General features: G+C 37.1%; 1 protein-coding gene across 1 annotated transcript in view; it reads right to left on the reverse strand.

Annotated features, from left to right (window-relative positions):
• Positions 1 to 4,890, reverse strand: part of FAT2 (FAT atypical cadherin 2) — an 84,328-nt gene extending 79,438 nt beyond the window's left edge. The window contains exon 1 of the mRNA XM_039340926.1: positions 4,665 to 4,890. The gene's annotated coding sequence lies outside the window, so the exon portion shown is untranslated. The remainder of the gene's footprint in view (positions 1 to 4,664) is intronic.
• Positions 4,891 to 27,240: the final 22,350 nt, after the last annotated feature.

A 27,240-nucleotide genomic window follows, 5' to 3' on the forward strand; every position in this document is an offset into this window, starting at 1 on the left:
TGTGTTTATTAAGCATATTTGAGTATGTATATTTATTTTAGAATTTTGACTGATTTTCATCTATCCACGCAAAACCACCCAGAGAAAACTTGAGTTTGAAGGACAGCACAGAAATAAAAACAATTGAAATATCTAACTTCTTACATTATGGACATTAGACTTTTGCGAGTTTGCTATTGAAAGAAAAAGAAAGTGAACAAAAAAACAGCAAGACTTGATTGATGGATGGATGGATGGATGTAAGAATTGTGCAAGAGGGAGTGTAATTTACCAATTGAGCACTTATTATTGTCCCAATTTGTGTAAATGCAGTGTAAAGAACCAGTTTAGGCTAATCCAGTGATTAAGGCACTAGATTAGAAACTAGGAGACTGTGACTTCTAGGCCCACCTGAATAATGAAAGCCAACAGGGTGATTTTGGGCCAGTACTCATACGGTTGTTTCTATGAGGAAAACAGGAGGAGGAAAGGTGTGTTGAATGTGTTTTCCACCTTGAGTTATTTGTAAAAAATAATAAAGTAAGTAAATAAATAAATAGACCCCTTCTATTGTTAAGTTTCTTTTCTTTTTAATTTCTCACCTGGTTGTTGCTATATAGGGAATAATATTCTCTACCCGCAAAACATTGAAACTTTCTTTAAAGCATACGTTTTTCCAATGTCCTAAATTTATTATCCTTCTGGGGGAAAGCAGTTACATATTAATATGAGTTTGGGACAAGGCTTATTATTTTCTGACATCTACATTCTTCTGAAGTATTTCTATTACCTGGAAATTGACTGAATCACCCCAAAATGGATTCTTTGTGCTATTCTTGTTAAGAGATTAGTCATTCAACACTAGAAATATAAATGTATGGCCTTAGGTACTCAGTGGACTGAAAACCTGATGTTACTTGTAACTCATAGATAAGTAGTGTATAAGATGTAGATTATGTATGGATAAGTACTATGAAATATGGTTAACCTTTATTGAAAATGTGTAAAATTTCATATACACATGATACATTGTTTTTTCTGTGCTCCATTAACTATTATATATAGACGTGGGTGATGAGATTTAGGGTGGAGTAGCTATTCTTAAAAGCCACCATTAATGATTTGTAGAAATGCACTTTCCATGAGGGATGTCCAAAGAAAAAGTTATTACTATTGTAGTACAAAACGGAAAGCATGGGTAACTTTATCTCACTGTTTCTGTCTAAAATATTATTTTATTTCTGTATTTTTTAAAAAATGGTTCTTCCATGTGCTTAAAAAAGCTCTGTTGCACCTTGAAGAACCAGGAAAAGAAAATGTCTCTACTGCACGAAGCTTGCTTTTTTCTACTCAACTTCTCCAGAAAAACCACAAAAAAGGGGGAGAGGGAGAAATCCTGTCTATTCAGCAAAATTGGATTTATTTTAATAACACAATGCTACCCGCATTTCAAGAAAAGTCTCTTAATTTTAATCCCATTATCTCCATGCATTTCTGAAGATTAAAATGTGCCTGTTGATATGTGAGGAACATTTGTGCCTGTATTCACTTGCTGTTACAGCCATAATTAATGAGAGGCAGAAAAAAAAGACCAGGTCTGCAGCTAAGAATCAGCATGGATGATCCTATACAATTTGTTTCTTTACATCATACTGCAAAATGCATTTGTTGCCTGCAGCAAATGCTGCATTCCAGGTGTGTTTAAATTATTTTTTATTTCCCCTCCCTTTCTTCATAAGGACAATGTTCATTTACTTGCTTAACACTTCTGACTGTCTTCTACAAAAGTTTATTAACAGAACAAGAATATTAATCTCTTAACACCAGAGAGCTGGAAGTAATGAAAATAGTAAATTAATACGTTTCATTTAACATAAACTGAGCTTGTATGGTGCAAAACAAAAAACAAAAAACAAGCTTCCAAAACTTGCTCATCTGCTTGTCCTTGGGCAGGACTTTTAAACTTTACTCTTTCCATTTAAATTATTGAAATAATTATTTTAAGACTAAATATTCTACATTAAACCTCATGTGAAAGTAAAGTATTGAAAATACATGGCCAATAATTAAATGGTTAAATTTAAGAAGTATTTATTATTCTGAATTACAATATATTCGGGGGGGGGGGAAGCCGTGTGCATACTTCACTATGCATACAAAGACACAGAATTCTGTGTGGATAGGGGCTGCATCCTGGTACATCCTTGTTTGGTTCTTCTTACCAAAAAGAATGGTTAATGAACCAGGAGTTAAAACTTTACTGTACAATTCAAAGTGGACTTTGACTTGCTGCCACTGCAAGAAATCTGGATTGCAAAAGCACACCCCTCCCCCCCCCCCAAAAAAAAACATGAAAAAATTGGCTTACATTCTTTAAGAATAGCCACTTTAAAAAGTTTGGCTATAACACTAAGTTTTTAATTCCTGGTTAGTTAAGCCACTCCTGCCGGTAGGAAGAATTAAACTAGAATTAATGGCACCAGAATTCTCCAGTTAAACTGCATGTAAACACAGCTATAATCTGCATCCACAAAAGTCTGAAGTAAATGAACCCTACCTATATGTATGGTACCATCAATTTAACAGATAAACACTGGCTGGATTAGATCAAGTGCCATTACATTCTACTCAGACAACAATTGACTAATTTGTAACATAATGTACCTGATAATAGAAGTATCAGAAATTACTGGCTGTCCCATCCATGCCCCTCCACACTCCTGATACTCCACTTTGTAGCTATTTCAGGGAAAGTTCAGAATTCTATTATTTTAATGTGAAATGTCACATTATTCCAAGAAGTAGATGTCACTGAGCAGCTGATCTTTGTCACTATAGTATCATTTATTCCACCTAGTCTGGTCTTAAATCCCCAAGAAGATTAATTCTCTGATAACTGCTACTGCTTGTGTTACCTTTGTTCTGTCAATGTCTGCATATTTCCTATCTCTTCCTTTCCTCACCCACCTTCTATCTTTCTCTCACTTGTCCTAGAAGAAACAAAATGCACACCAATCATGATTTCAGTTTACTTAGAGATTGTTATCTAAAGTAGTCAATCCTACTGCTCTACCAAGAATCTGGTGTATCTTTTCTCACACATGCATATTTATTAATCAGATATGGACATACACATACGCACATACATCACACCTGTATGGAAAGACACTGGGAGGCCTTGGCTCCATTGAGGTATCTGTTCAACACTTCCCACAGCTGTCAATTTGTAGGTGACAGCAATAAGCATGGTCAGGCTGATAGAAATACTTTACAATCTTGTTCAAACATATGTAGTGGCAGAATTACTCATTTGCTTGAGTATTCTGGCATGATTTCATTTTAAGTTCTAAAATCCAGGGAAGATTAGCTGCAATTTCATAAGGACATAAAGCCCACAAATAGGACAGAGAAACCTGGGGAGGATCACTCCAACCTGCTTATGTTCTTTGCTAAAACATTCCTTTCCATTCCCATTCCAAAAACTAAATCCATTTCTTACTAGTCATCCACTGTATTCAGCTGCAAACTGTGATGAAATTATCCACATGAAGGCATGCATGTTTTGGAAAGGTATAGTCTTCTCAAAATAGAAATGGACAATTTGATTGTGCTCCATTAAAGCCAGCGGATTAAATCCACTAATTTCACTGTAGATAAAGAACCAACTCTACTCTGACTCATCTTGATATTCTTGGAATTGGAACTTGGACAACACAGCAAAGATATAGAATAAAGGAATAAATAGAACACTCTCAACAGTCAACAGTTTTTTTTAAAAAAAATAAAACCTAATACTATTTTGTGCTTCATCCCAGATGTTGAAAGCACTTCCTTCTATGATTTCAGTATTTATATATAAAAAAATCTCTTAAAACAGGCCAATAGTTTTACCTCCACAGAACAATCAGGAGGCTGAGACAATAGCAGCTAGCAGGTCTCTGAAGAAAAAAATCATAAATTTTAGCCCATATCGCATCTGTTTTTGTTTGATTTTCAATTGCGACTTTTTTCCTTCTGTAGGAGTGAAATTCTTAGTTGCAGCAGCATGGAAGATTAGTTAAATACAACTCCAAGGTCCCCCAAAATAAGTTGGTATTAATAAGATGCAAGGATACCATGTTTTGAAAAGCATAGATGTATAACTTGACAACTCGACCCATGAAAGTTTAGAGCACCCACCAATACGGCTGGGTTTGCAGAACGTTTCATTCATTCCTGAATTTGCAGAGAGAAGAAAATATCAATAAACCAGATAATCACTACGCCACAAAATGAAATTTAAAAAAACCAATCAAAATAAAAGAAACCAAACTCAACGCTGGGAAAAGCAAGCTGCAATGTCCTAACTACGTTCTACTCTGCTTTAGCGCGCCGTGTGAACGCAACTCAGGCGCCGTTCGTCTTCGGATTCAGCCGCCACTATGCGCGTAAAATCCTGCCCCGACGAGTCGCCAAAGGTTTCGAGGGCAACTGTGAAACACCCTTCAGCCCGGATCGCTTCCCCCCACATACCAAACTCGCCCTATATTTCTCCATTAGTTTTCCAAAGGGGCGCCTGAATCCAACGCGCCGGCTTCCTATGCAAAATGCATTGAAGAAGGGTCTTTCCTATGCAAACGTACACACGCTCGCCCTTTTACCTGCGCGCTGAAACGCAGAAGCGAAGCTGCCCGGCCCTCCTTTACCTGGTATTTGCAGGAAGGAGCGTTCCTCCAAATCTTTACCAGCTCTCCCTTTGTCTGGTTGGATCTTCCGAGGACGATGTAAAGCGCCGGCCGGGTTGGGGAAAGCGCATGACGAGGGCCGCTTGCGGCGGCGACGGCGGCAGCGGCTCCTCCGAGAAGTTCAAGGCAGCTGCAAAGTTGCAGAAGGCGCTTAGAGAAGGAGCAGGCGCGCTCGCGCCCTCTTCGCTCCTTTCCTCCTCCGCCTGCCGGGGAGGAGAAAGAGGCAGCGCCAAAAGGGTGCGGTGGGGGGGGGTGTGTGCTTGTGAGCAGGTGTGTAAGTAAAAGGTGTCGAGCGCGTGTTTTAAAAGACAGCGAAACAGCGCGCGCCAGGGAGTTGTGTGGTGCGGAGGTTGGGAACGTGCGCCCGAGGGTGGAAGGGCGCGAAGGGACCCCGGCGCTTCTGAGGGAAAGCAAATTAGAAAGAACTAGCAACCGTTGCTCATCTCCTTCTGAGGGAAAAATGCCAAATATTGGAGACTGAGCCTGAGCTACAAATATTCTCTTTTATTGTTGTCAATCTCCTTGGGCTTTTAGGCCCATTCAACCATACATCCTTCTGAGCTATCTGATGAAGTTGGGATTTGTGGGGAATTGGGTTTTGTGCAATAGTTGCAATCTTTCAGGATGCACCCAGATTTTAGCACTGGGGGATCAAGGCTTGACTCCTAGGTCACTGATTCTTGGCATCCCCCAGACACTTATCTTGCTCTCTATGCTTTTAAACATCTGCATGCAATATCATCTAATATGGAAGTAAATAGCACTCTTGAACAATGCACAAACTTGATAAAAGGAGAACAAACTGAATTTTTATCACAAAATGTTGTGATGTATCACAACGTTTTTTCCATTGCTGGCAATGGGGTGGGTGCGGTTTTGGCATGATGCATACGGCCCGCAAGCTGGCAGGTTCTCACCCCTGATCTAGAGAATATAGAACTGCTATTGATAAAAGGAAAGTCTGGATTCAAGGATTGGATTCAGAAAAAGGAAGTGTTTATTGACCCCACAGCCTGCCACTAGACTTCCAAATGATGACGGTGGCAAGAAGCTTGTTTGAACAAGTATAGCTTATGAGGAAACTGATCTTGTACTAGTTGGACTTAGTGATGGTATTCATACCTTGTTACCCTTCATCTGCAATATTGCCCTTTTATTGAGTGCTTTAGATTTACAGAATACATAATAACAGAGTTGGAAGGGACCTTGGAGGTCTTTTAGTCCAACAACCATCTGGTGGTGATACTGTCTATTCCTTATTTTTCTATCTCACCAAAAAGTAAGTTGCGGTTTATTTTGACAAATGCCTTACTGAAGTCCAAGTATACTATGTCATAGCATTTGGTTGATCCACTAATTTAGTCACTTTGTCAAAGAATATAGCAAGGTTTGTCTGGCAGGATCTGTTTAACAAAACCATGTTGGCTTCCAGTAATAGCTTTGCTCTTTTCTAGATGTTTGCAGATCCATTGCTTGTTTATCTTTTCCAGGAACTTTGCAGACATTGATGTCAGGTTGATTGCTCTGTAGTTTTTTGGATCCATTTTGAATAAAGTCTGCTTTGGCAGAGTTAATTCAGAGGAATTCCACGTGGCCTGTAGATATTATAAACATAATAAACTAACAATATTTTTGCTGGTAAATCAAAAGTCTGCTAAACTGAGGTCTATCAGATCAAAGCTTTCAATGAAGAGAGAGAGAGAGAGTATGTGTGTGTATGGGGCGGGAGAGATAGCAAAATTGTTCTATTGCTTTCACTCTGACTGGGATGCAAAACAACAGACCACTCATCTTGTTTGCCTGGGTTGTTCAGCCAACACGCTCTGACTTGCTGCATTGCACTGTAATTTCATTGACTATTATTGCTGCACCTAAAAAAAAAGAACAAAATGTGGGCATCCACAGGAGGAGGTGAGGGGGGTATACAAAGCATACAGTGACAATGTCAATGTGCAAATGCTCTGACTTGCCTACTAAGTGACATAATAGTGGAATGTGTGAAATGACATCACCACGTTACCATTTTGGCATCATTGTTTGCCATGGATACTGCTGAAAAGGAAGAGGAAAAAGGTTTGACCTATCTATCTGTCTATCATCTATCTATTTTATATAGTTGCCCATCTCATGCAAAAATGACCTTGGGTGGCATACAAAAAGCTAAAAACAGTGAATAAATATACAAAACTAATACCACTATTAATTATAACAAAAATATTAAAAACACAAAACAAACAAGGAAATAATAGTTGAAGAAATTACAGAGAAGAGCAACAAAGATGATTAGTGGACTGGAGGCTAAAACATATAAGGAACAGTTGCTGGAATTGGGTATGTCTAGTTTAACAAAGAGAAGGACGAGGAGGGACATGATAGCAGTGTTCCAATATCTCAGGGGCTGCCACAAAGAAGAGGGAGTCAAGCTATTTTCCAAGGCGCCTGAAAGCAGGATGAGAAGCAACAGATGGAAACTGATCAAGGAGAGAAGCAACTTAGAACTAAGGAGAAACTTTCTGACAGTTAGAACAATTAACCAATGGAACAACCAAAAGCGGTGAATGCTCCAACACTGGAAGTTTTTAAGAAGACACTGGACAGCCATTTGTCTGAAATGGTGTAGGGTTCCTGCCTGAGCAGGAGGTTGGACTCGATGACCTCCAAGGTCCCTTCCAACATCATCATCATCATCATCATCATTATTATTATTATCTATCGCCTGGGGTATTCAGGCTTCCTGACACAGCCAGGTCTTAAAGGATAGTTGGAAGCTTAACTGTGATGAGGCCAACCTCAACTCAGACAGGAGAAGATTCCATAAACACAAGTGTCACTACAGAAAAGGCCCACCACCTAGTGCCTTCCAAATGTAGCTCCCTGGCTGACTGCATGTCCACCTTGAAACTATTGGGATGGGCAGATTAAACCCAGGAGAGGCAGTCCCTGAAATAATCCAATCCTATGATATGAAATGCTTTAAAGGTCAACACCAGCACCTTGAATTGGACCTGAAAGCAAATTGACAACAACACAGCTTGCAAAGCAGAGGTTTAATGTGTGTCCTACCACCTGCTGCTGCTTTTTACACCAATTTCAAGGGCAGCCCCAATGTTGAGCGCATCACTGTAGTCCAACCGGGAGGTAACCATTGCATGAGTGACAATGAATAGTGGTGCAAAAGCCCTTTGATCAGAAGTTGTGAGTCCAGCAGATTGTGCATTAGGTTTACAGCATTGTGCATTCTGTTTACAACATTTACATGATAATATCATTCATATTTTTTTATTTTCCCCTACCCTTTTCAAAACCTGGATGCTGTCCACAGGAAATATTTTTTACACAATTTTTATTGCTTTATTAAAATAAAGCAGAAAAAGTAATAAAAAGAAAACAAAAACAAAAGGAATGTAATACGGATACATACATGATCAAGTTCTTAAAAATAAGTGAAAAAATGCAACAGAAAAAAGTATATGTCATTAACTGTAAATAGTTACAAATCTAACTGCTTATAATGATAATTCTTTTTAACTTTCTGTATTTTGCATAAAAGAATCCTATATTTCATTACATTTATCCATATAAAGTCTATATTTTTACACTCATAGGTAGCAAGTATAATCAGGTCTTCAATTCATTGAGTAAATGGGGCATACATTTATCTTTCAAATGTTGCAATACTAGTCTTTTAGCCAAAATAAGGGGATGGAAAATCCATTTACGTTATCCAGTTGTCAAATTCCATGTACTATATGTCAAGGTTCCGACTGATGAACCCAACCAAGCAAATGCCTTTGAGACATTCTGCTCTCTTAATGTAAAACTTTATTGAATACAACATTTCAGCACATATGAAAGCAAAACCAGATCTAGCAAACCCCATCCCAAACCCCTATAGCAGTGGTGGCGAACCTATGGCACGGGTGCCAGAGGCGGCACTCAGAACCCTCTCTGTGGGCATGCGCACCGTCGCCCCAGTTCTAGGTCTTCAGCTGGGTTTCATAAAACCTTTTCGCTTAAGGCCTCTGATGCCGTGTGCAAAAAAAAAAAAAGTTTCAATAAATCAATTTCAACTTCTCGCGGGAAAAGAAAGACTTTTTAGTCCTACCCAGTTTGCCGTTACCACTGCAGCCAAACCCACCCAATTGGCCACACCCACCCAATGAGCCACACCCACCTGGCACACGACGATATATAAGTGGGTTTTGGGTTGCAGTTTGGGCACTTGGTCTCTAAAAGGTTCACCATTACTGCCCTATAGTAAAAGAATAGAATTTTCCCTCCTATCCGTGAATAGGTCACTTTGCCCAATTAGGTGCAAATATATTGTTATGAGAAAATGTCTCTTGTCAGGCCAGGCACCTGGTGAATCGTCCTTGATTCTCATGGTCTGCTTTCTTTATGCGTGCATTCCAATTCCCCATCCTCCCCCCAACTTCATTGGCAAGCAAAGAAGCAATAATTGTTGCATCAGCAAAACAAGCTTCCACACTATTATTACATAATAATATTCAAGAGGATATTACTATGGTTTTGTTGCCCAATCACATTAATATAGTCACTACTTTCTCCCAAAGCTTAGTAAGTATAAAACATTATAAAAATACATGTGCTTTAAAGAAGCAGTGTCCTTATTACATGTTAAACAAAATGATGTCCTAGACCAGTGGCCCTCAACCTTTTGGGCACCAGGAATGGTTCTATGGAGAGAGGTTTTTCTGTGGATCTCAAGGGGCGTGGTTTCTCATGTTGCCTGCATCCTATGGATGGGGTTTCGCTTGTTTGCGTGGCCTGGTTTCTGACATGCTGCAGCCTGGCGCCAGTCCATGGACTGGAGGTTGGGGATCCCAATCCTAGACAGTCCTTTTCTATACAGACGTTAATGGAGTTCAACAAATTCTAAATATTATTTTTTGTTAAATAAGTTGTAGTTTAAGGTTTCACAGGAAACCATTTTTATCATTGAATACAGTGAATTAACAGTATCAATTAATTGCTAATAGCAGACAGCTATTGGTACAATTAATAACCCAACCTACAATTTGAGAATTTATGAGTGGAACATTTTATTTCAGACAATGTCTTTTTTATATGGATAATTCCCATATAAAGTGAAGGGTATTAGTCTCTCTTCTGTGGTTCTCCTGAAGAAGATTTTGGAGGACATGCAGGGGTCTGTGAAAGTGAGAGTTTTAACAAAAAGTAATGTTGAATATTGCTTCCTCTCTCTTCACACTATACATTCCAGGGTCAAAATTGCAGATTATGCATCATTAGATAATTTAGAGTACGTACTAAGAATACCCTACTTCTGTGTAAAAAGAAAACTCTTATAGGGCTAGAAGACCTATATACTTATTATGCATAAGCTTTTGTGAATTAAAAGAACACTTCTTCAGATGTATGTCATATTGGGAATAGCATAAGCTGTTTCAGAAAATTAAAATACAAAGTGAAGTAAAAGTATTTTCATTGGTACTGTATTGTACACATAACAAAGATTGAACTATTTCCTTTGATTAGATTTCAATCAAATATTTAGATAGGTCACATTTGGGTTAAATTATCCTGATTATTGATCTTCGCTGATATATTCTCAGGAGAATTTTGTGGACTTAATGTAAGAGTTCACTTATACCCAGTTCCCAGAATTCACTAGAAGGAATGACTGTATTTAAAAAGAGATGAAATCATCCTATCCAGGGCCATCTGGTTCCATGATGACTTTGAGAACATGATGAAACGGAAGGCTTATTGCAGGTTGAGATGCCAGTGTCATGCTGAGGATAGTTGTCATTCCTTCTCTAAGCAGATGGGGTCCTGATAAGAGATGCTTCAGGAAACTCTAGGCAAACGAAGAAGGTGGTGGAGAACTCACTCATGCATTCAGTTAATGAGTTGGCACCCATCTAGCAAGTGAATCACAATCTTTCTTTTAGTAAAAAAGTGACTTGTGACAGAAGGATAGATCATGACTATTATTCTCTCAGACTGCGACAGGTGAGAAATAACCCACCATGAGATGATTTGTCCATTAGTATTTCTTGTATACTTGTAAACCATTAGCTCATCTTCAGCTAATCAATCTCCATCTGTTTTTGAAACTCTTATGTAAGGTCTAGATTCTGCCCCTGGGGTATTATCCCTGCAGCTTGCCTTGGTTATGGCAGAACATCAAAAGAAATAAAAGAATGAAGTTCTCTGTAAGTTCCACAGAAATCTTTGGGTCTGGATCGTGAGGATTCAGAAATTAAATCATTCTCTTCTATGTACTTCAAGGGATGATAAAAACTTCATGACTACTTTTTAGAATAGCAAATACTGCAATAGCTGTATCATTGGAGTTTCTGAAGATTTGTTAATTATCCAATTTGAATATCATTGTGTCACTAAGTGTGAACTCATAGGATGATTGCCACAGCATGAGAGCCAAAAAGAGTCCCCTAACAAACACAGGAATGTACTGAACTGTATAGTACCCAAATGTATTGTATTTAGAGTTAGTAGAATTATTTAAATATTTAAAAATATATATTTTAAAAACTCTGTAAACAAAAAGTCAGAGTTACAAATGACAATCTTTTTTTCTCTTGTGGCATTTTTGCCAAACTAGTATTAAGGGGAACAAGGATACATAATCCTTTTTGAGAAGCTAAACTATGAAGCATAGCTCAAAAAAAAAAAAATGTCAGGCTTTCTCTTTCCTCATTTGATGGATCTCTTGTTTTCCATGTGCCAAATGAGATGTCTGAAGAGATTTTTTCTATTAACCTGATCTTTATTCTGACCAGCATCAAGGTGGATGGATTCAGTTATGGACTGGAACATCTTGCCACAGCCAACTTGCCATAAGCAATTCACCGTGGTCAACTTGCCATGGCCAACTCATGGCGAGACAATTCACTGCAGGAGATTTCAACAGTTCAGTTTAATTATTTATTTTAATTTTTGTCATTCACATTTCATTTCGTCCCTCCTTTGGCATCTTTTCTTTAATTATTCTATTCTACTATTTCTTTGATATTAGTGTAACTCTTGTTCCATGGTGAGTTGTCCCATGTCGAGTTGGCCATGGCGAGTTGTCATAGATCCTTCAGTTATGTGGTTATGCATGTTTCATTGAAATATTTGAAGAACCAGTACCGAGGAATAGATCATCCTGTAAAACAATCTATGTGGCCACTAAGAATATACACTTGCACAATTAATGTATCTATCCCATTTGCATTTTCCTAAAACATATACATATCAGAATATAAGATGTAGTTTGATATTCACACTTGTCCAAATACTGCAATGTATTTTACAATGGGGCTCCTCTCCCTTATTAATCCGTTTCATAAGGAAATTGTATATAATATGGATATATTCAGAAAGATTCTTTTACGATTATGGGGAAATGTATGCAAAAATATATCAGAATGATAAAAGCAGAGATCTGATACTGCTTTAGTTATTTATCCCACTCTGATTTCCCTGGAGATTCCTTTGCTAGCAGGCCCAGGTTCAAATCTTGATAGAATATGAAGTTTACTAGATGGCCTTGGAATAATCGTGCTCTCTACCTGACAAAATTGTTCTGAGGATAAAAAAAGCAAAATTACAACCTCCATGCAAACAAAAAAGCCATTTAAAAAAAAATCAGTTATATTTGTTTATTTTTGTTTATTTATATATTGCATGCATCCAGCCATAAAGTCAGTCTGCAGCAGTTTATAAAAGAACAGCTGTTCTTACACACTTTAATCTTAGGACCTCTCTACATTTTAAAAATGATTGAGGAAAAGAGTTTTGGTTTATGTGGGTTGTATCTATCAATATTTACTGTATGAAAAATTAAAACTGAGAAATTTTAAATTATTTACTGACTTAGCAGATCATCTCCCCGTTTACACTTTGAGAACTACTGCAATAGAACATAATAGTAATCAAACCTGTAAAACTCTAACATTTGAAACGATTACCATCACTGTATTGTCATAAACAGATTTCATTAACTGCAAGATCATCATTTATTATTAAATTTGTTTGCCATCCATCTCATACCACAAGGTGAGTCTTTATTGACTCATGCGATAAAATGCAATTGATAAAAAGATAAAAATGCAAGATGTCAACTCTTAACATGAAACAATAATATAGATGTGACTGCAATGGGGGGAAAGTGAATCCTATATGTACTCTAATATTTTTTTTCTCTAACCTAACTCCTTCAATCATGTAGTTTGTCTATATCTTTCTAATATAAATGGAGAGCCCTGAATGCAGCAGAATAAATACAAAATGCTATGTACTATTACAGTAACTTCACTGAGTAGCAAACGAGATTGTAATATGAAGATTAAACAAATTTATTCCAAAGTTTTTTTGCCATAATTCTTTCATCTCTACCAAAAGAACTCTACTTTTAATACAATTGTAATCAAGTATTGGAATTCATTTCCTGAATTTGATTTTCACCTCTATTGCCATTTTTGATCTTTTGTGAAGCTAAGGCAAAAAAGAACTGCTCACTTCATAATTGCTTCCCTTCTCTTTACTATCTTCTCCTTTCAGTAGAAGCTTGGAATGTAAAATAATATGCATATGGATGTGCAAATTACCTTAAAAAATATCCGAACATGGAGTACTTTTTTAATGGTAAGCATCTTTGAAAGGCTCCTTTAAGACTTTTTCTGTTATAGGTAAGTATCTGTCTACTTTCATTTAATAATAATAACAACAACAATAATAATAATAATAATCCTGTACCATTTCAGACAAATGGCTGTCCAGTCTCTTCTTAAAAACTTCCAGTGTTGGAGCATTCACAGCTTCTGGAGGCAGGTTGTTCCACTGATTAATTGTTCTGACTGTCAGGAAATTTCTCCTTAGTTCTAGGTTGCTTCTCTCTTTGGTTAGTTTCCATCTGTTGCTTCTTGTCTTGCCTTCAGGTGCTTTGGAGAATAGCTTGACTCCTTCTTTGTGGCAGCCCCTGAGATATTGGAACACTGCTACCCTTGTCCTTCTCTTCATTAAACTAGACATACCCAATTCCAGCAACTGTTCCTTATATGTTTTAGCCTCCAGTCCCCTGATCATCTTTGTTGCTCTTCTCTGTACTCTTTTAGCCAAATGGTTTAGCCAAATGATACAATAACGCCATTCTAAACTCCAGCAGTCATCACTCATTTTCTTGTGAATACATTCACACCCATTGGGAGGGACAAGAAAGTATTTTAAAAATACCCTTGTTAGCATGAATATGTGCAGTACATGAGTGTGTGTTACTAATGCTGCCATTGCTACTAGAGATTTATATGTGGTTGTCCAATACCAAATGGCTGTGGATGCAAATAAAAATACTAAAATACACAGCAATCTAAGAAAGAAAAAACAAAAGTTTCTAGGTAAAAATAAATGTTTTGACTTCCACTCCTGTAACTATAAGCAAAGAACATACTAGTTTTAACTCTGTTGATTCCATCCTGGAAAAAGCAGAAACATCTGTGGATGTCAGATACAGGATCTGCAAAAGATTCCCCACTGAAGACTTGAAAATGTGAGATGAACAGGAGAGAAGGTTTCCTCTACATTAAACAGAGGCATATAATAAAAGAATGCACATGCAAAGGCTTAAAACAAATCATGCCAATTATAGTGACGCTATATATATAATGTTATATATAAATAACATTAAATACCTAATCATGGGAAATTCAGCAATAAAGATGTCTAATCCACATATAACATTCTCAGAGGCACAACCTTTATTTACACTGCCTGGAACAAGCAGGTTCTCTGGGCATGTACAGACATGGCAGTGCATCCTTGCTATTGTTCCCCTATATTCTCTTTGGCAGCAGTTATCAGAATGGCTCAGGCCGTGCTCACCAGTGCTAAGCGGTGTGGGCAAATTCTTGCAAACTGCCCACGCTAGGCAAAGTGGTTCACCTTGCTGTGCTCAGCAGTAATGCCAACCACAACTGTAGGTGTAGACCAATATTTCTCAACCTTAGCAACTTTAAAATGATTGGACTTCAACTCCCTGAATTCTGGAAGTTGAAGCCTACACCTCTTAAAGTTGCTCAGGTTGACAAACCTTGGGATACACAATGCTATTGATTACCCAGAGGTGTTTTCTGCAATACAAGGAGCAAGGCAGAAGATTAATGAGGTATTTAACTTTTATTCTGTGAAAATAACACACTTTCTTTTCAAGGAAAGATAAACAAATACCGGTAATTGTTTTGTTACTGACATATTTTATCTATAGCACAGGGCACAGTTTCTCTAAGTGTGAAAAGGTCACCTATGTAGCCTGTAACTTAAGAACTATTTTTGTATGTAATTCTCAGTGTTAGCTATAAAAGAAGACTAATGTCAATTTACTAATGACTTTTAGGAAGTTATTGATTGCCATGCAGATGTTGTTGCTATTGCTGTTATCACTCTTACTGTTATTCTTTTGTTTCATTCTAATACTGCACAGAAACAAAAGTTGAAATCATAAAAACAATTTAAAGTATTGGCTTTCCTAAGAGTTTTCCTCAGATAGTTTTTTTTCCCAGTTTTGTAACTGCTGTGTTGTTTGTCTTCTATAAAGCTCTTGTATCCCCATATTGCTTTCTTCTCATTATACATAATAAATAGTATAAAAAAACTAATTGAAAATAGAAGCAGCAGGTTGTTGTATCTATCTCTCTTCAATATTTGAATATCACTTTTTAGAACAGTGGTTCTCAACCTTTTTAATGCCGCGACCCCCAACCGGTCGTAAGTCGAGGACTACTCAATCGGTCGTAAGTTGAGGACTTTCCCTGCCCGGGAGAGCCGCGCATGCGTGGTGCCACCCCCTGCGCAGCTGAGGCGTAGCTGGCAAGCAGCAGAGACGGAGCAGGCTGACCACCGGCTGGGCCACCAGCTGGCCCAGCCCAAGGGAGGTAAGACACCCGCCAGGCACCACGTGCGCCAGCAACCCTCCCTGCGCCCGCCGGCCTCCCACCTCCCACCCCTGGTCCTCTTTTACTTACATTTTTAGTAGTTGCTCAGCAGGGAGGGGTGGAAACTTCCAGACAGCTCGCCTTCGCTGCAGACAACTTGCAGCACCGTTTGCAGAATGGGACTTTTGGCGGGCTCAGGAGGGCAGAGACAGCCTGGACAATTCCTATTGGCTTTTGAAAGCCAATAGAATAAAAGGGAGTAGCACAGCTAAGGAAAAGAGGAAAAAAATGGTGGACTGCGTTGTTTGGTGACCCCCATGAAATGGTCATTCAACCCCAAATGGGGTTGCGACCCACAGGTTGAGAACTATTGTTCTATTGTTTTAGAACTATTGGTTTTAAAACTGCTTTGTTGGTTTATGAATGTTTTTATTGTTTGTAAAACTGCTCTGGGTTCCTCTTGGAGTAAGAATGATATAGATATTTTTATAATTAAAAAAGTACTTTTTATGGCTTTAATATAAAATAGAGAAAAAGAACAAAAGGGAACATAAAAAAGGAAAAAGAGAGAGGAAAAGAACCAAAAAATGTGCCACTTATAACAAATCATTCAGCCTGATTTCCTATTCATCATGAAACCTTGACTTCACAGAATAATATTGCTCAATCTTTCCTCCATGAAGTAAAAACAAATATACAATGGGGATCCAAGACTATAAATCTGCATCTACATTATTTTTTCAATATATGGTCTACTTTGCTGCCCCACAAAATCAATAAATATGCAATTCTTCATACAGAGATCTCTTCCAGGTTTTGGATACCTAAAGTACATTCATATCCTTAAACAAGGTTTTTGTAATACCATAATAATAAATGTATTGATACTGAACAAAAAGAGAACAACAATAGGGCAAGCTCATATACCCTCACCCGTTTTACATTTTAAACTTTTTGAGATTGATAGGCAACCATTTTTAAACATTGTCTAAAGCAGTGTTTCTCACCTCAGTGACTTTAGATGGGTGGACTTTAAGTTGCTTGGAGAATTCTGGGACTTGAAGTCCACCCGTTTTAAAGTTTCTGATACTGAGAAACACTGCTGTAAAGCACCTGGATATTTTATTTGTTTATTTTTGCAAATGAAAAGGCCTGCCAAACAAAATCAACTTTAAATGGCTTAAAACGATTAATTAAAAACAAATAAACAATAATATGTCATGACCTGATAAAACTATTAAGACTCAAAAAGAACAAGGCCAGATTGACAACTAAAGAAAACCATGTCTCATCTTAAGGCCTGGAGGAAGAGCCAGGTCTTCAAGGTTCATTTAAAAGATGATAGTAACATCAGGGCAAAACCAACTCTTGGGGAGAGAGAGAAAACACTAGGATAGAAAGGATGCTTCTTGGGACCTGCAATCTGCAAGGAATGAGGCCTGGAACATGCCTACTATTCCCTTTCTTACCAGGTGGTGTGGAAAAAGGGTCCTCCCTCAGGTAACCAGACCCAATGTCATGAAGGGCTTCATATGTCCCTATCAGCATCTTGAATTGCATCTAGAACACAGGTGTCAAACTCAATCGCGTCACGTGACGTATCATGATGTATTGCAACATTTTTGCCTTTGCGGAGCCAGGGTGGGAGTGGCCTCTACGTGATGAATCTGGCCCATGGGCCGCCAATTTGACACCCCTGATCTAGAAGTTTATCAGTAATGTGAAAAGGAAATGTTGGTTTTATTTGTCTTCCTTGTGACATTTCATTGTTTATTTAAAATACAGTAAAGTTACCTAAGATACATTCTGATACTGACAGTAATTTGGGAATTTCAGATGCTATTGATATAATTGATTATTGATTATTGATTTAATTTTTATTATTTATATATTTAATTTATTTGCTGCAATCTTGTTTCAAAATGATCATACAGCCATTTCTCAATTTTAGGTAATCTAAAATTCTCTAGCAATGACATAAATGGCTTAAAATGTATTAGTAATAAACTGATTCAAATTATTAGTACTTTTACTTGCATCAGATTTGCAAAGGAAGGACAAGGATTTCTGAGCAGCAGCAGCAGCTAGGAAAAAAAAGAACTTTCAAGTTCTAAAATGCTTCTTGCTCTTAGAAGTTGAAAAAATGATTTTGGGGATCCTCTGCAAGGAGTCTCACTGACTGATTCATGATTCATCTCTGAATGATGAAATTAAAGTTGCTGAGGTTAACAAATACTGCTTTATAACAATAGAGTTCTTGTATTCCTTGTATTGTCTGCTCCATGCCCTGCCTACCTTGAAGGAACATAAGCAGTCAGGATCCAATATCAAAAGAAAAATAAGAAGAGATAAAGGTTATCTCTAATGGGTTCTGTGAGACATTTTGATAGAAGAGATAACTGCGTTTTTTGAAATAGTAAAGGAGAAAATTCATATTTAGCAAGACTTGTTTTGAAAAAAATTGTTTCATAATAGGAAAAGCCTTTTCTATATGCAATGAAACTGTCACTACTGATTTTAATTTTTCTGAATAAGCATCCAGAAAGCCAATTATTTATAAATATTACAAAACTCTTTTATGAAACTGGATTGTGAAAAGTGACAACTGAAGTTCATTGACCAGATTTTTGTGAATATTTTGTATCAGTGTTCAATCTGGTCAGACAACAATCTGCACAGTCAGCAGGAATTTTGCTGACTGAAGGAAACAAGAAATCCTTACTTTAAAAGACATCATTATAGACTTCCAATTGTACTGGGTGATAGAATCCAATATATGCCATTCAATAGGACAATCACCTAGTCTGGGAGCTTTTCCTGATTTCATAGATTTAATGATATTTATTATTATATATAAGATAAAAGTGTATCTACTTAGGCAGTTGGATCATGTGTAAGTCCATGGAGCAAATATTATATAAAATAGATTGATTTCTTCCTCGCTTTTATTTAACTCAGTATTGTACCATTAAGAGAAAAAAAGAATGGATTAATTAAGTCACTATATATTTTACCTTGGGCAGCTTTAATAGAAGAGATAATATTACATTGTTCCTATTGTTTCAGCCAAAAGGCTAGTAATTTGTTGGCCTTTCATCTTGCTCCCAATATATCTGATGTTTGTAACTCAGTAAATATTCTATTTCAGGAGTATAAAAGGATTTAACATCTTAATGAAGAACTCAAGGAAAGCTTTATATAATTTTGATATAGATCATATTTCACTTATGCTCAAACTTTGAAAAGTTTTCAATTTTCTTTTTCAGTGACATATAAACAGTAAGACAGGTGTGAATATTAAAGGCATCCCAAACAACCAATACATTTGCAAAATGCACATGTGTAAAAATATTCAAACTCTTCTTACATTGTTTTATAAAAAGTGGATATACATATAATAATCTTTTCTCAATTAGATTATTTTTGAAAACTTGATCCTTAGTTGACTGAATTGATCATTGTAATAGATCAGATCATCAATAATTATGAAGAAATCGTAATTTTTCTTTAATTACAAAAGTTACAGAAAAACCTGTGTGTATGTGGGTATATAATATAAAAAATGGAAATTCAAAATTTTAAACAGAAGATCCTCATCTTAGATCCAGATGATACTAAAAAAAGAAATAATTAAACTCTGGCTTAAGTACTGTCAAACTAAATCTTTTTGTGCCACTGGGCCAGTCCAGAGAGAAAGCATGCCCAGATGAACTAACTATATTTTATTTTATGAGATTACATTAAAACAAGATCTTGCAAGTCTGAAGTAACCTTTTCTCATGTCACCTTTACAACCCATGAAACCCAAGAGTATCTCTTTTGAGACATTTGTCATTCCCCCAATTCAGTTGTAAGTTAAACTGCCTACTGTTCCTCTGGCTGTGGCTCTTTTTACTGTTTCCTAAAGTCGTTCCTACTGTACATACCATTACAGCTCTCCAATGTGGGACTACATATTCCATTGGCTCATGAATTATCCTGCTTTGAAGGATGGAGGCCCTCCCTTGTTCCAAATGAGTATTGAGGTATGACTCAGCCAGTACTTGATTTTGGTGCATGCTAAAAATACTGGATTTTATGAACGTGGAAATAACTGTGGATAAGAGAGGTGTGGCAGAGTATCCCTAAATCTGAGGTCTTTGTTTTAATTATAACATTAGATGCTTTGGCAAAAAAAATCCAAATCATTTTTATGCCAATTTAGATTTCATAGATCCTCTTTAATTGCTTTATTTGATTCATTAAAGGATTACAACCAAGAATAAGGGGAAAACTAAGGAATTTGGGTAGTTGTTGTTTCTTACAGTAGTAACTGTTGTCTTTCTCTTTCAAATAATCAAATATGCGTGAAAGCCTATGGTCTCTTTATGCCTCTCCTGAAATAATACCCCCATTACAGGTCCTGTTTTATGCACTGGAATGAACAGTAAAGTGATATGAAAATGGCAGGTTCTTTAGCAATCACAAATACTTATATATGGAGATTTAAAAGCTTGTGGGAAAAGATGGCTCTCTGCTTCCTGCTGAAAGAATTAAAATAGACCTCAGGTAGACCTCTCTGGAAGAGCATTCCATTACTGGGGCAGAAACAGCTACAAGTCTAGCAGACTTTTTCTTCTTCTATTGGTGATCTCAAACTCTAATAAGCATAAAAGTTAAGAAGTGATTAAGATATCACAGTCTTAAGCCAAGACTACCACCTGTCTCACCCAGGGGTACCTATTCCAACAGGGCTGGCAATCCAGGGTCTTGGTCAAGTGATGAATACCAGTATTAGTGTCATGCCTTTTATTGTGCAGTCATTCTTTCTAAAACAACTTCTCTTATGAGGGTTTTTCAGATCAGGAAGCAGGGAATGGATATCTGCAGCAGGCAAGGGGACATGTGGTAAAATGGGTCATGAAATCATAATCTCAATACTGCAGCTTACGTACTTATCTTTGCGGGTGATCTCTATGTGTCATTGCATATGTGAGTGATTGTGTGATGCTGTAGATACCACTGAACCAAGGGTCTCATAAAAGAACTATAATGAGTTGGAAAAATACTTGAGGAAAAAAAATAGTTGTCTCTGAGAACAAAGAAGCAAAGAAAACATCAGCAGGAATGTTGAAAGAACATGAGAAGGAGGTATAAAAATTAGATGCTTCTGTCTCAAAGGGAAAAATGGAGAGCAGATTTGGGCCTAGTAATAGCATATTCATCATCTAGTGACTCATTTTATTTCATAGAAGTCACAGGGATAGGGCTGAGGCCGTTCTGCACAGTTTGGCAATGATCTACAAATTGTGACTATTCCTTCTCAGCAAGGACTAAACCTGCATTGAAGAATGGTTTTGTCATACTCTGCCAGCATCTGGTGAGATTTGTTCAAAAATGGGCTGTGATAAATGAACCAGTACATGATTACACCTGACCGGTTATATTCTACATTTCAAGTAATTTGAGGAATTAACATATTTTACTTATTTATTTTTTTTCTTCATTCCATTTCCCCTGGAATAATTTTTTATTGCAACATGCTTAATGATTCTATTTTACAGTAGCAAAACATGATCTAATTGTGAGGTGTTTATATTTAAAAGGAACATAAAAACTAACACAAACTAATACAGAATAAAGAAAAGCAAGAAGAAGAGGAAAAAGAGAGACAAAAGTGCTCAAAGAAAAGACAAGAGGAAATAGAAAGAAGCTTCTAATTTCCTTTGCAGCAAATATAATTACAAAATTACTGCTTGTTCTATGATATTTTTTTTTAAAAGCTTACTTTTTTTCTATTATCCACTTTTTCCCGTAATCATCAAAACCACCTGTCGTAAGTGCACTTTTTCTGGTTCATGCAATCAAGGTAGATATTTTCCAGATGAAATCACTTTACTCTCTTTATCCGCTTCAGAAACAAACTAGTTCTACATATTACTTGGAAATGTTTAAGATCTTTGGAGTTTACCATTCCTGATAACAAAATAGATGTGAGGCTTTTTTTGTACATTATAGAGCAAATGATATGTATTCTCCAAAGCGCCTGAAGGCAAGACAAGAAGCAATGGATAGAAACTAATCAAGGAGAGAAGCAACCTAGAACTAAGGAGAAATTTCCTGACAGAACAATTAATCACTGGAACAACCTGGCTCCAAAAGCTGTGAATGCTCCAGGTTTTTAAGAAGAGACTGGACAGCCATTTGTCTGAAATGGTATAGGGTTTCCTGCCTGAGGAGGGGGTTGGACCAGAAGACCTCCAAGGTCCCTTCCAACTCTGTTATTCTATTCTATTCTATTCTATTCTGTTCTGTTCTGTTCTGTTCTGTTCTGTTCTGTTCTATTCTATGATAAAATACAAAATGTTCTGTTTAGTCCCATCATAGATCAAGGTAAGAAATTATATATGAAAAGCACAGTTATGCATATAGCAAAACCAATCCCAGATATGCCTCTTATTAATCACCAGGTATAATATAATACACAAAACAAAGTACAACAACCCCTTTGTCCTTTTCTTTTTCATCCTGGGAATCATAATTCTTTTGTAGTGATTACATTTAAAACAGTGAAATGAGTTTACTTAAGTACTTCTTGTCATGCCTGGGGGTGGTGAAATAGTTTTGAAAGACAAAGCCGAAGAAAGGTATCTGCTTGCCCTTCAGCAGTTACATCCTGCAGGGGCAACTGTTCAAAGGAAATGAAGAGGTGGCATTTGTGTTCAGCAAGGTGAGGCTCTTGGAGGCATGTCAACTTTTCCAAGAGTTACTTTTACATTCATTTCAGAGTCTTCCTATTTAATTTGTAGACTTCTGAAAGAATTTACTCATTCATTTTCTAGCTTGAAAGAATCATCTCCTTTTCCTTTCCTCATGGATACACCTTTTTAAGAGAGCTTACTAAGTTACAACATAAGAGTCCACAAAGTCTATGGAGATTCTCAATCATTCAGGTCATGGTTGTCCCAAAGATGCTTTTCAAAAGGCAACTGGACTTTGCTTTTTCTTTGAAAATGTTTTGCTTCTTCAGTTCTGAAGCAATTTGGATGAGAAGTGAAATTTTTTCAAAGAAAAAACCAAATCCAGTTGCCTTTTGAAAAGCACCTTTGGGGCAGAGTCCACAATATTTTGATTGTCAGAAAATGGCATTCTCTTCTTAGAAAAACACATGAGCTGTGATGTCACTGAATGGGAAGTCCTGGCAGTCTTCACACAATTAAGCCATTAGGACAGTTTTATCATCAGTTAGCTATCAATTGTTCAGAAATACACAATGTTGACTGATGAAAACATAGTCCAGTGCATTTCAGTTTTCAGGTACTAAAAGCCACAATCAAGTGTTGCAACCAAATGGAAAACCAGCTCTTTGGGGTTTGTAATTGCAAAAAAAAAAAAAAAAAGAAAAGAAAGAAAGAAAAAAGAAAAGAAAAGATAACATACTGTATAAAAAAAGCAAGAAGAAACAAAAGATGACTTTGTTTTTTAATGTTATTATTGTGCTGGACTGTTGGCATCAGAAGCAAGAAAAATTATTTTCTAACTTAACAAAGAAAATATTGTAAGTGGGGAAAATATATAATATTTAAAACTATTGAAATATAATGGTTACATATTTAAAATACTTTGTCTTGTAAATTCTGAAAACTCAACTTCATATTTTATATATTTAATTTTATTGAATTATGTATATCTATTTACCTTGTGCTTGTTCAGGATATTTTTTCCTATTATCAGTCTTATTCAATGCTATTTATAATATTCCAGTTATGCAACCTTCCAATCAAGTCACTCTAACAAAGTATTTTCAGAGGATACTAAATACAAACTTTCAGGAAAGACAGTTCCAATTGGTGGAGATTATTGTGCCTTTTCCTTAAGGGAATCACTATCACTCCTGATTAGAAAATTTCAAGTGTGGAACATATTTAAACTGAAGAGACTATATTCTCTGATGTGATGAAAGCCAAACTATTTCAGGAAAGTAAAAGTCAGCATTTGCCATGGGTATTGAAATACATTAAAACCAATGTAATTGCTTCAAAATTGTGAATAGGTCAATGAATCCACATATTCTGCAGGAGATGAAGTTTCGAAACCATCTTTTAAAGCAACCTACCAAAAGCTGTAATTAGTTATTTTCTGTATTTTCTTCAGAATATTGCCTGGTTAGTGGCCATAGTAAACATGGCAAAAGAATAAGTTTGGGAAAGGCTGTTAAGATAAAGGATTATTAGTGCAAATGTTTTAACTTCAAATTATTGAATTATTCCCCCCCTACTCTTTAGTTAACCTTGCTAACATTCTTCTGGTGAGTAGAAACAGTTTGCTTGCTTTTGCACAACCCCCTTTTGCATACTTGTCCCCAATATTTTCAGGAATTTCTTTCCTTCTGTCCAAACACAATCATTTTCCCAGTGACTTTGCCGGCCAAGTGCACATTCTTTAGATTAGCCAGGCTACAATCTCTCCATGAGCGATGTCTCTACATGTAGAAGCTGTTCTCCATTTCAGTGAGTCACAGGCCTTCCGATATGTCCCTCTGACCTGCTATATTTCTTTCTTTCTTTCTTTTAAAAAAACCTAACTCTGCCCTCTAGGCTATGACTCATGAGGGAGTGGTGAAGTCAAAATACAATCAGGATGGGGATCTTGAAAAGGAAGGAACTATATCAGATATAGAATGAAATTGGTCTGGATAGAATCTACACTTCTGGTAATTATGGGGTAAGCCTGTGAATTTATTCTCTGCTGAGGCAGAGCCCTACTGACTTTATTTTTGTTTTCGACAATATGAACTCATTTGCTGTACTTAATAATCAATTCTTCTATAAACTACCTGCAGGTTGTTGCATGGGAAGAGTAATTGTTTGTGTCTCACCTTGACAGTTGTTTTTATTGGGCAACATTCTGGTCCATATTCCCTACTTCCACCTGATTCCAGAGGCTGATTTCAAGATAGACTCCTGCTACTTTCATTAGCAGACCTCCATCTTGCCTAATGTAGGTGCCTTCCAGACTAGCTCTTTGTTCCACAACACTAGTTTAAAAAAAAAAAAAGAAACATAGAAACCCAAGAAACCTGACTTCTCATTATTCAATAGCTTTAAGAGTAGATCTTTGAAAAAATGGACATGGAAAAAACCTGAAAGAAGTGGAAGAAAATAGAGTGAAAATTAGAATGGCTAGAAAAGAAAGTTTAAGCTGTATATATTAAAAGACAAGGGATGGCTGAGCCTAGCTACTGACTGGGATATGGAAAATGTTCCAAGATCACCACAGATGGGGACTGCAGCCAAGAAATTAAAAGACACTAGACAGCATATTCAAAAGCAGAAACATCACCCTGCCAACAAAAGTACATATAGTCAAGGCCCTGGTTTTCCCAGTTGCAATGTATGGCTCTGAAAATTGGACCATAAGAAAGGCTGGGCAACAAAGAATTGAGGCCTTTGAACTATGGTACTGGAGAAGACTCCTGCGAGTTCTTGGACTGCAAGGCGTTCAAACCGGTCAGTCCTAGAAGAGATCAACCCTGACTGGTCTTTAGAAGGCCAGATCCTGAAGTTGAAACTCAAGTACTTTGGCCACCTGATGAGAAGGAAGGACTCACTGGAGAAGAGCCTAATGCTGGGAAAGATTGAGGGTAATAGAAGAAGGGGACGACAGAGAATGAGATGGCTGGCTGGAGTCACTGAAGCAGTAGGCATGAGCTTAAATGGACTCCAGAAGATGGTAGAGGACAGGAAGGCCTGGAGGAATGTTGTCCATGGGGTCGCGATGAGTCGGACATGACTTTGCAACTAAAAACAACAACAACAACAACAAAGAAGAATATATGATTTGATCATATAGTGCAATTAAACACCAAATTGCAAACAATGTATGAGGAGAGAATGGATTGAGAGGAAGAGGAAAGTAGTGATTGGATAGAACTGATAAGTCATCTTGTTATCAGCAGAAATAGCAACTATTAAATTTGTTTCTATTCCCAGTGATGTTATACAATTTGGGGGGAGGAGCTGAGGAAGACTATAGAGATAGTCCTGGACTTACATCAATTTGTTTAGTGATCATTCAAAGTTATATCAGCATTGAAAAAAAGTGGCTTGTGACTGTTTTTCACACGATTGTAGTGTTCCTGAGATCATGTGATCAAAATTCAGACACTTGGCAATATTTATGATGGTTGCAGTGATCACCTTTTGCAACCTTCTGACCAGCAAAGTCAATGGGGAAGTCAGAGTCATTTAACAACTGTGTCACTAACTTCACAATTGCATTGATTCACTTAACAACTGGAGCAAAAAAGGTTGTAAAATGGGGCAAAATTCACTTAGCAAATGTTTCACTTAACAATTTTAATTTGGGACTCAATTGTGATTGTAAGTTGAGGACTACCTGTACTTAGTTAATGACAATGATGTTCTAATAATTTGTATAGCAACAACAATACAGTAGCTTTCCACTAGGAACAATGAGGTGTCTGCCTTTGCAGAAGATACTGTGAACCAGTTGCTTAGTGTTCAAGAAAATAACTGTATGTCACACGGCCTCCTTTGCACTCTGTAAAAGAATGGTATCTTTAGATGCATGAAGGCTACTTTTTATCCAGAAAGATTTTGGGAAAGGGAGGGGAACTTGGTTTCTTCCCCCCCCCCCCCATCTTCTATATTGCTGATAGGTGCAAAAAAATGATTAAGATGGTACATTTGGGCTGAATACATTTGGGAAGAATGTATCCTAACTTTGGTGGAGATATATGAAGTTGTGCAGAGTAATAGGTGAAGATATATTACAGAATTACCCCCCCCCCAAAAAAGATTACAAAGTAAAAGTTGAACTCCCCACCCCTTAGTGTGTCATAAATCACAATTCCCAATTAACACCTTTGGTGGGCTTCCTAATGGTACCTCCAGCCCGCCAAACACTTAGGCTGCTTTACCTTGGTTCCCACAAGAAAGTTATTGTTTTGACTAAACTATGATAATGCATTTCCCCCCTCTTATTGCTGTGGCAACCAAAAAGCGAAGAAACATGGCTGAATTCAGAGTGTTTGAAGGTTTGACAGTGTATACACACACACATGTGTGCACACTCATACAATTGGCAACCATTTTCTATCCATCTAGTAACTGTCAGGACCTGGTTTAGCCCTTGGCATCTTCCTCTAAACACACATGATTAAAGAGCAGTTCTCTTGATCACCATGGCAATATTGTATGCACGGAGACACATCTATAGTACATTGTAATACAGGTAGTCCTCGACTTATAACCACAATGAAGCCCAAAATTTATGTTGTTAAATGAGACATTTGCTAAGTAAGTTTTGCCCCATTGTACAACCTTTCTTGTCACAGTTGTTAAGTTGTCACTGCAGTTGATAAGTTAGTAATCTGGTTGTTAAGTGAAGCTGGCTTCCCCATTGACTTTGTTTGTTAGAAAGTTGCAAAAGGGGATCACATGACCTTGGCACACAGCAACGGTCATCAATATGAACCAGTTGCCAAGCATTTAAATTTTGATCACATGATCGTGGGGATGCTGCAAAGCTCGTAACTGAAAAATGGTCATAAGTCGCTGGTTTTAATGCTGTTTGAACTTTGAATGGTCACTAAACAAACTGTCAAGGACTACCTA

The sequence above is a fragment of the Crotalus tigris genome, unplaced genomic scaffold (genome assembly GCF_016545835.1).
Source record: "Crotalus tigris isolate CLP2741 ecotype Arizona unplaced genomic scaffold, ASM1654583v1 scf7180000017754.2947050, whole genome shotgun sequence".
Lineage (NCBI taxonomy): Eukaryota > Metazoa > Chordata > Lepidosauria > Squamata > Viperidae > Crotalus > Crotalus tigris.